A 10918-nucleotide genomic window follows, 5' to 3' on the forward strand; every position below is an offset into this window, starting at 1 on the left:
AACACTTGGTCACATTGAGCTCATTATGATGATGCATTACCGAGTGGGCCCAGAGATACCTCTCCGTCATACGGAGTGACAAATCCCAGTCTCGATTCGTGCCAACCCAACAGACACTTTCGGAGATACCCGTAGTGCACCTTTATAGCCACCCAGTTACGTTGTGACGTTTGGCACACCCAAAGCACTCCTATGGTATCCGGGAGTTGCACAATCTCATGGTCTAATGAAATGATACTTGACATTTGGAAAAGCTCTAGCAGACGAACTACACGATCTTGTGCTATGCTTAGGATTGGGTCTTGTCCATCACATCATTCTCCTAATGATGTGATCCCGTTATCAATGACATCCAATGTCCATAGTCAGGAAACCATAACCATCTATTGATCAACGAGCTAGTCAACTAGAGGCTCACTAGGGACATGTTGTGGTCTATGTATTCACACATGTATTACGGTTTTCGGATAACACAATTGTAGCATGAACAATAGACAATTATCATGAACAAGGAAATATAATAATAACCATTTTATTATTGCCTCTAGGGCATATTTCCAACAGTCTCCCACTTGCACTAGAGTCAATAATCTAGTTCACATCGCCATGTGATTAACACTCATAGTCCACATCGCCATGTGACTACACCCAAAGAGTTTACTAGTGTCAATAATCTAGTTCACATCATCATGTGATTAAGACTCAATGAGTTCTAAGGTTTGATCATGTTCTGCTTGTGAGAGAGGTTTTAGTCAACGGGTCTGCAACATTCAGATCCGTGTGTACTTCGCAAATCTCTATTTCATATTGTAGATGTTGCTACTATGCTCCACTTGGAGCTATTCCAAATGGTTGCTCCATCATACGTATCCGGTTTGCTACTCAGAGTCATCCGGCTTGGTGTTAAAGCTTGCATCGACGTAACCCTTTACGCCGAATTCTTCATCACCTCCACAATCGAGAAAACATTTCCTTATTCACAAGGACAATTTTGACCGCTGTCCAATGATCCACTCCTGGATCATTCTTATACCCCCTTTCCAGACACGTGGCAAGGCACATCGCGGTACACAGCATGGCATATTGTATAGAGCCTATGGCTAAGGCATAGGGGACGACCTTCGTCCTTTCTCTTTCTTCTGCCGTGGTCGAGCTTTAAGTCTTAACTTCACACCTTACAACTCAGGCAAGAACTCCTTCTTTGACTGATCCATCTTGAACTCCTTCAAGATCATGTCAAGGTATGTGTTCTGTGAAAGCCTTATCAGGCGTCTTGATCTATCTCTATAGATCTTGATACCCAATATGTAAGCAGTTTTACCAAGGTCTTCCTTTGAAAAACTCCATTCAAACAACCCTTTTTGTTTTCCAGAAATTCTACATCATTTCCGATCAACAATATGTCATCCACATATACTTATCAGAAATGTTGTAGTGCTCCCACTCACTTTCTTGTAAATACAAGTTTCTTGCAAACTTTGTATAAACCCAAAAACTTTGATCACCTCATCAAAGCGTATGTTCCAAATCCGAGATGCTTGCTCCAGTCCATAGAGGGATAGCTGGAGCTTGCATACCTTTTAGCATCCTGAGGATCGACAAAAACTTTCTGGTTGTATCACATACAGCCTTTCCTCACGGAAACCGTCAAGGAAACTTTTGTTTTGATATCCATCTGCCAGATTTCGTAAATGAAAATTCAGCAACTGCTAACATAATTCTAACAGACTTTAGCATCGCTATGATTGAGAGAGTCTCATCACAGTCAACTCCTTGAACTTGTCGGAAACTTCTTTGAGACAAGTCGAGCTTCATAAATGGTGACATTACCATCAGCGTCTGTCTTCTTCTTAAAGATCCATTTATTCTTAATGGCTTGCCGATCATTGGGCAAGTCCACCAAAGTCCATACTTTGTTCTCATACATGGATCCTATCTCGGATTTCATGGCTCCTAGCCATTTGTTGGAATCTGGGCCCACCATCGCTTCTCCATAGCTCATAGGTTCATCATTGTCCAACAACATGACCTTTAAGACAGGGTGACCACTCAGAAGTTGTATACACCCTTGTCGACCTACGAGGTTTGATAGTAACTTGATCCGAAGCTCCATGATCATCATCATTAGCTTTCTCTTCAACTGAGGCAAGTGCCACAGAAACATCTTTCTGTGCTGCGCTACTCTCTGATTCAAGTGAAGGTTCAACAACCTCATCAAGTTCTATCTTCCTCCCACTCAATTCTTTCGAGAGAAACTCTTTCTCGACAAAGGACCTATTCATAGCGACAAACAATTTGCCCTCAGATCTGAGATAGAAGGTATACCCAATCGTCTTGTTTGGGTATTCTATGAAGACACAATTTTCCGCTTTGGGTTCGAGCTTTTCTGGCCGAAGCCTATCGACATAAGCGTCGTAGCCCCAAACCTTAAGAAACAACAACTTAGGTTTCTTGCCAAACCATAGTTCATACGGTGTCATCTCCACGGACTTAGATGGTGCCCTATTTAAAGTGAATGTAGCTATCTCTAATGCATAACCCCAAAACGATAGCGGTAGATCGGTAAGAGATATCATAGATCGCACCATAACCAATAGGGTGCGACTACGACGCTCGGACACACCATTAAGCTATGGTGTTCCAGGTGGCGTCAACTGTGAAACGATTCCACCTTGTCTTTAGTGATTGCCAAACTCACAACTCAGATACTTTTCCCTCGATCCGATCGCAGGAACTTGATCTTCTTGTTATGATGATTCTCAACTTCACTCTGAAATTGCTTGAACTTTTCAAACGTTTCAGACTTATGCTTCATTAAGTAAATATACCCATATCTACTCAATTCATTGGTGAAGGTGAGAAAATAACGATATCCACCGCACGCGTCAACACTCATCGGATCGCACACATCAGCATGCATGATTTCCAACAAGTCACTTGCCCGTTCCATTGTTCCAGAAAACGGGGTTTTAGTCATCTTGCCAATGAGGCATGGCTCGCATGTGTCAAGTGATTCAAAATCAAGTGACTCCAAAACTCCATCGGCATGGAGGTTCTTCATGCGCTTTACGCCAATATGACCTTAAGCGGCAGTGCCACAAAAGTGGTACTATCATTATCAACTCTATATCTTTTGGCATCAATGTTATGAACATGTGTATCACCACGATCGAGATTCAATAAACCATTCACATGGGGCGCATGACCATAGAAGGTGTTATTCATGTAAACAGAATAACCATTATTCTCTAACTTAAATGGATAACCGCATTGCAATAAACATGATCTAATCATGTTCATGCTCAACGCAGACACCAATGCAAACAACATTTATCTAGGTTCAACACTAATCTCAAAGGTAGAGGGAGCGTGCGATGGTGATCACATCAACCTTGAAAACACTTCCAACACGCATCGTCACCTCGCCCCTAGCTAGTCTCCATTTATTTCGTAGCTTTGTTTCGAGTTACCAATCTTAGCAACTGAACCGTTATCTAATACCCATGTGCTACTAGGAGTACTAGTAAGGTACACATCAATAACACATATATCAAATATACTTTTGTTGAAGTTGCCAGCCTTCTTATCTACCAAGTATTTGAGGCAGTTCTGCTACCAGTGACAGTTCCCCTAATAGAAGCACTTCGTCTCGGGTTTGGGTTCTTGGGTTTATTCATTGGAGCGGCAACTGGCTTGCCATTCATGAAGTTTCCCTACTTGCCCTTTCCCTTCTTTGAAACTAGTGGTCTTGTTAACCATCAACACTTGATGCTCCTTCTTCATTTCTACTTCCGCGGCCTACCGCAAACTGCTCCGGGATCATCTCCATCCCCTGCATGTTATAGTTCATCACGAAGTTCTAGTAGCTTGGTCATAGCGACTGGAGAACTTTGTCAATCAATCTCTTATCTGGAAGATTAACTCCCACTTGATTCAAGCGATTGAAGTACCCAGACATTCTGAGCACATGCTCACTGGCTGAGCTATTCTCCTCCATCTTGTAGGCAAAGATCTTGTCAGAGGTCTCAAACCTCTCAACATGGGCATGAGCCTGAAATACCAATTTCAGCTCTTGGAATATCTCATATGTTCCATGGCGTTCAAAACGCTTTTGGAGCCCCGACTCTAAGCCGTAAAGGATGGCGCACTAAACTATCAAGTAGTCATCAGAATGTGTCTGCCAGATGTTCAGAACATCCACAGACGACGCTAGAGGGGTTGGCACACCGAGCGGTGCATCAAGGACAGAAGCCTTCTGTGTAGCAGTGAGGACAATCCTCAGACTACGGCCCTAGTCCGCACAATTGCTCACAATAACTTTCAACTTAGTCTTTCTCTAGGAACGTATTAAAACAGGGAGCTTAAGCACGAGCTATTGATCTGCAACTTAATTTGCAAAGACAATTTAGACTATGTTCATGACAATGAGTTCAATTAATCAAATTATTTAAAGAACTCCCACTTAGATAGACATCCCTCTAGCCATCTAAGTGATATATGATCCGAATCGACTAGGCCATGTTCGATCATCACGTGAGACGGACTAGTCATCAACGGTGAACATCTCCATGTTGATCGCATCTACTATACGACTCATGTTCGACCTTTCGATCTCTTGTGTTCCGAGGCCATGTCTGTACATGCTAGGCTCATCAAGTCAACCTAAGTGTTTCGCATGTGTTCCGAGGCCATGTCTATACATGCTAGGCTCGTCAACACCCGTTGTATGCGAACGTTAGAATCTATCACACCCGATCATCACATGGTGCTTCGAAACAACGAACCTTCGCAACGGTGCACAGTTAAGGGGAACACATTTCTTGAAATTTTAGTGAGGGATCATCTTATTTATGCTACCGTCGTTCTAAGCCAATAAGATGTAAACATGATAGACATCACATGCAAATCATAAAGTGACATGATATGGCCAATATCATCTTGCGCCTTTTGATCTCCATCTTCGAGGCACGGCATGATCACCTTCGTCACCGGCATGACACCATGATCTCCATCATCGTGTCTTCATGAAGTTGTCTCGCCAACTATTACTTCTACTACTATGGCTAACGGTTAGCAATAAAGTAAAGTAATTACATGGCGTTTTCATTGACACGCAGGTCACACAACAAATTAAGACAACTCCTATGGCTCCTGCCGGTTGTCAGACTCATCGACATGCAAGTCGTGATTCCTATTACAAGAACATGATCAATCTCATACATCACATATATCATTCATCACATCCTTTTGGCCATATCACCTCACATAGCATACCCTGCAAAAACAAGTTAGACGTCCTCTAATTGTTGTTGCATGTTTTACGTGGCTGCTATGGATTTCTAGCAAGAATGTTTCTTACCTACGCAAAAGCCACAACGGTGATATGCCAATTGCTATTTACCCTTAATAAGGACCCTTTTCATCGAATCCGATCCGACTAAAGTGGGAGAGACAGACACCCGCTAGCCACCTTATGCATCAAGTGCATGTCAGTCGATGGAACCTGTCTCACGTAAGAGTACGTGTAAGGTCGGTCCGGGCCGCTTCATCCCACAATTCCGTCGAATCAAGATAAGACTAGTAACGGTAAGCAAATTGAACAAATCGTCGCCCACAACTACTTTGTGTTCTACTCGTGCATAGAATCTACGCATAAACCTGGCTCATGATGCCACTGTTGGAGATCGTTGTAGAAATTTAAAATTTTCTACGTATCACCAAGATCAATCTATGGAGTCATCTAGCAACGAGAGAGAGGGGAGTGCATCTACATACCCTTGTAGATCGCGCGCGGAAGCGTTCAAGAGAACGGGGTTGATGGAGTCGTACTCGTCGTGATCCAAATCACCGATGATCCTAGCGCCGAACGGACGGCACCTCCGCGTTCAACACACGTACGGAGCGGGGACGTCTCCTCCTTCTTGATCCAGCAAGGGGGGAGGAGAAGTTGATGGAGATCCAGCAGCACGACGGCGTGGTGGTGGAAGTAGCGGGATCCCGGCAGGGCTTCGCCAAGCGCAAGCGGGGAGGAAGAGGTGTCACGGGAGGGAGGGAGGCGCCAGGGCTTGGGGTGCTGCTCCCATGCGCCTCCCCACTATATATAGGGGTGGAGGGGGCTGGTTTCTTGCCCTCCAAGTCCATTGGGGCGTTGGCAAAGGTGGGGGAAAGAAATCCCATCATTTCCCTTCCCCACCGATTGTTATCCCCCTTTTTTAGGGATCTTGATCTTATCCCTTCGGGATTTGATCTTATTCCTTCTAAGGTGGGATCTTGGTGCGCCTTGACCAGGGGTGTGGGGCCTTGCCCCCACTACCCACGTTCATGTGGGTCCCCCCATGCAGGTGGGCCCCACTTCGGAACCTTCTAGAACCTTCCCGGTACAATACCGAAAAATCCCGAACATTTTCCGGTGGCCAAAATAGGACTTCCCATATATAAATCTTTACCTCCGGACCATTCCGGAACTCCTCGTGACGTCCGGGATCTCATCCGGGACTCTGAACAACTTTCGGTTAACCGCATACTAATATCTCTACAACTCTAGCGTCACCGAACCTTAAGTGTGTAGACCCTACGGGTTCGGGAGACATGCAGACATGACCGAGACGACTCTCCGGTCAATAACCAACAGCGGGATCTGGATACCCATGTTGGCTCCCACATGTTCCACGATGATCTCATCGGATGAACCACGATGTCGAGGATTCAATCAATCCCGTATACAATTCCCTTTGTCAATCGGTACGTTACTTGCCCGAGATTCGATCGTCGGTATCCCAATACCTTGTTCAATCTCGTTACTGGCAAGTCACTTTACTCGTACCGTAATGCATGATCCCGTGACCAAACACTTGGTCACACTGAGCTCATTATGATGATGCATTACCGAGTGGGCCCAGAGATACCTCTCCGTCATACGGAGTGACAAATCCCAGTCTCGATTCGTGCCAACCCAACAGACACTTTCGGAGATACCCGTAGTGCACCTTTATAGCCACCCAGTTACATTGTGACGTTTGGCACACCCAAAGCACTCCTATGGTATCCGGGAGTTGCACAATCTCATGGTCTAAGGAAATGATACTTGACATTTGGAAAAGCTCTAGCAGACGAACTACACGATCTTGTGCTATGCTTAGGATTGGGTCTTGTCCATCACATCATTCTCCTAATGATGTGATCCCGTTATCAATGACATCCAATGTCCATAGTCAGGAAACCGTAACCATCTATTGATCAACGAGCTAGTCAACTAGAAGCTCACTAGGGACATGTTGTGGTCTATGTATTCACACATGTATTACGGTTTCCGGATAACACAATTGTAGCATGAACAATAGACAAATATCATGAACAAGGAAATATAATAATAACCATTTTATTATTGCCTCTAGGGCATATTTCCAACACGGAGCTCTCCCTCAACTTCTCCTCTCCCCTTGCTGGATCAAGAAGGAGGAGACGTCCCCGGGCTGTACGTGTGTTGAACGCGGAGGCGCCGTTGTTCGGCGCTTAGATCGGAATCAACCGCGATCTGAATCGCTGCGAGTACGACTTCTTCATCCGCGTTCTTGTAACGCTTCCGCATCGCGATCTTCAAGGGTATGAAGATGCACTCCCCTCTCTCTCGTTGCTAGTCTCTCTATAGATTGATCTTGGTGATGCGTAGAAATTTTTTAATTTCTGCAACGATCCCCAACATTATCAACTATAGAAAAATGAAATACGTGCTTGAAAAACTTGACGCTTGGCATGGTGCCATGGTATGGCCTCACCGTACCCTAGTTAAGAGATGAGAAGGTTTTATTTATGTCGTCATGCATGCCCTTCATAAATCGAACCATCACCGAGGAAGTTCCATGCTTTCTAGAGGGAAATCACCAAGATTGAAGGGGAATTCAAATTTCCGTCCTAGTTTGTCATTCAGTTTTTCTCCAACGATCAATATACCGCCTCAAGTGCAACGTGTTCAAATTTGACATTTTTCCGGGCTCATTTACCATATTTAGGGGATTATTTGCAATTTCTAGGCATTAATGCACATAATTCAAATTCGAACAATCGGTGCATGAAAAGGTGCACAACAACGGTCTTGAAAACCATGCTCGTGCTATTTAGTACATTCTCATACCTTTTACAAGGAATGGGCAGATATTTCAAGGAAATGTGTGGCAATAGTCAACCATAAACGCGTCGTTTACTGGGTTAACAACTATGCAAAAATGAAATACATTCTTGGAAAACTTGACGCCTGGCGTGGTGCCATGGTATGGCCTCAGCGTGCCCTGGCAAAAATTTGAGAATGTTTCTTTATATCGTCATGCACGCCTTTCATAAATCGAACCATCACCGAGGAAGTTTCATGGTTTCGAGGGAGAAATCATCAAGATTGAAAGGGAATCCAAATTTCCTTTGTCCTTTGTGCATGAGTTTTTTTTTCTACGATGAATATACACCCTGCAAATCATCGTGTTCAAATTTAGCACTTTTTCGGGCTCATTTACCATATTTAGGGGATTATTTGTATTTTCTAGGCATTAATGCATATAATTCAAATTCGAACAATCAGTGCATGAAAACGTGCACAACAACGGTTTGGAAAACCATGCTCATACTATTTAGTACATTATCATGCCTTTTACAAGGAATGGACAAATATTTTAAGAAAATGTGTGGCAATAGGCAACCATAAATGCGTCGTTTACTAGGTTAATAACTACAAAATTGAAATATATGCTTGGAAAACATGACGCCCGGCATGGTGCCATGGTATGGGCTCTGCATGCCCTGGTAAAAATTTAAGAATGTTTTCCTTGTGTCATCATGCACGCCTTCCATAAATCGAGCCATCACCGAAGAAGTTTTATGGTTTCGAGGGGAAATCAACAAGATTGAAGGGGGAACCAAATTTCCTTTGTCCTTTGTCCATGAGTTTTTTTCTACGATGAACATACACCCTACAATTCACCGTGCTCGAATTTGTCACTTTTCCAGGTTCATTACCATATTTAGGGGATTATGTGCATTTTCTAGGCATTAATGCACATAATAGTGCCTACATACACAATATTGTTTCTGCAGAGTTGTCAGGTTGCGGCTCAATTGGAAGTATGCCAGACCTGGCATTTCCTCCCACTCAGCACCTTTCACAATGTGCCTTCGTCACGTCATATATCCACACCCGAAGCAATAATGACATGGCTTTCTTAAGTGCGGTGCTTAGTGGATGTAACGGAGCGAAGAGAGTTCGACCTTTGCTTCGGCCTTAGTATAGCCTTCACAAATCTCAATGTGGCTTCAACACAATTATCACATGGGAATTATCGAAGGCTTGAGATAGGAATCAGATCAGGGGAGGATTATAACAACTGGTCATCCAACCTCCAAGTTCAACTATTGGAACCATAGTCTCATAAAAATAAGAGTTAATTGCATCTGCACTATGGGTACACTTTCATACACAATTTTGAAAAATGATACCATCTCCGTTCATTGGTTTCAAAAAAAATACTACCTACATACACAAATATATAATCTTTTGAATACTTCAGTGTGGACTATATATGAACTGAAATGAATGAACAAGCACTAATGGAATTTTTTTCTATAGAGTTGTCAGGTTGCGGCTCAGCTGGACGTATGCCAGACCTGGCATTTCCTCCGACTCAGCAACATTCACAATGTTCCTTCCCTATAGGATCACATCATATATCCACAGCAGAAGCAACAATGCCATGGCTTTCTTTGGTGCGGTGCTCAGTGGATGTAATGGAGCGAAGAGAGTTCTTGCTTTGGTTTGGTTTTTGTATAGCCTTTTCAAATCTCAATGTGGCTTCAATACAATTATCACGTGGGAATTATCAAACGCTTGAGATTGGAATCAGATCAAGGGAGATTATATCAACTAGTGATCCAACCTCCAAGGTCAACTGTTGGAACCATAGCCTCATAAAAATAAGAGTTCATTGATCTGCACTATGGGTACGATTTCTTACACAATTTTGAAAAATATTTTTGTTCATTGGTTTCAAAAAAAAATACTACCTGCATATACACAAATATACAATGTTTTGGATACTTCAGTATGAACTATATACGAACTGTAATGAATGAACAAACAATGGTGGGATTTTTTTCTACAAAGCTGTCAGGTTGCAGCTCAGCTAGATGTATGCCAAACCTGGTATTTCCTCCCACTCAGCACATTTCACAATGTGCCTTCCATAGCGGAAGAAACAACGTCATGGCTTTCTTTGGTGCGGTGCTCAATGGATATAAAGGAGTGAAGAGAGTTGGAGCTTTGCTTCGGCCTTCGGTTGTGCCCGTGTATAGCCTTTACAAATCTCAACATGGCTTCAATACAATTATCACGTGCGAATTATCAAATGCTTGAGATCGGAATCAGATCATGGGAGGATAATAACAAGTGGTGATCCAACCTCCAAGGTCAACTGTTGGAACTATAGCCTCATAAATATAAGAGATAATTGCATCTACACATACGCAATTTTGAAAAATGATACTATCTCCATTCATTGGTTCCAAAAAAAATACTACCAATGTTTTGGATACTTCAGTATGGACTATATACGAACTGAAATGAATGAACAAACATTGATTGATTTTTTTACAGAGCTGTCAGGTTACTGCTCAGCTGGTCGTATGCCAAACCTGGCATTTCCTCCCACTCAACACCTTTCACAATGTGCCCTCCATGTAGGGTCACATCATATATCCACAGTGGATGCAACAATGCCATGGATTTCTTTGGTGCGGTGCTCAGTCGATGTAACGGAGCAAAGAGAGTTTGAGCTTTGCATCGGTCTTCGGTACTACCCCTGTATAGACTTTTCAAATCTCAGTGTGGCTTCAATACAATTATCGCGTGGGAATTATCAAACACTTGAGATCAGAATCA

This window comes from Triticum aestivum, chromosome 1D (genome assembly GCF_018294505.1).
Source record: "Triticum aestivum cultivar Chinese Spring chromosome 1D, IWGSC CS RefSeq v2.1, whole genome shotgun sequence".
NCBI classification, from domain to species: Eukaryota; Viridiplantae; Streptophyta; class Magnoliopsida; order Poales; family Poaceae; genus Triticum; species Triticum aestivum.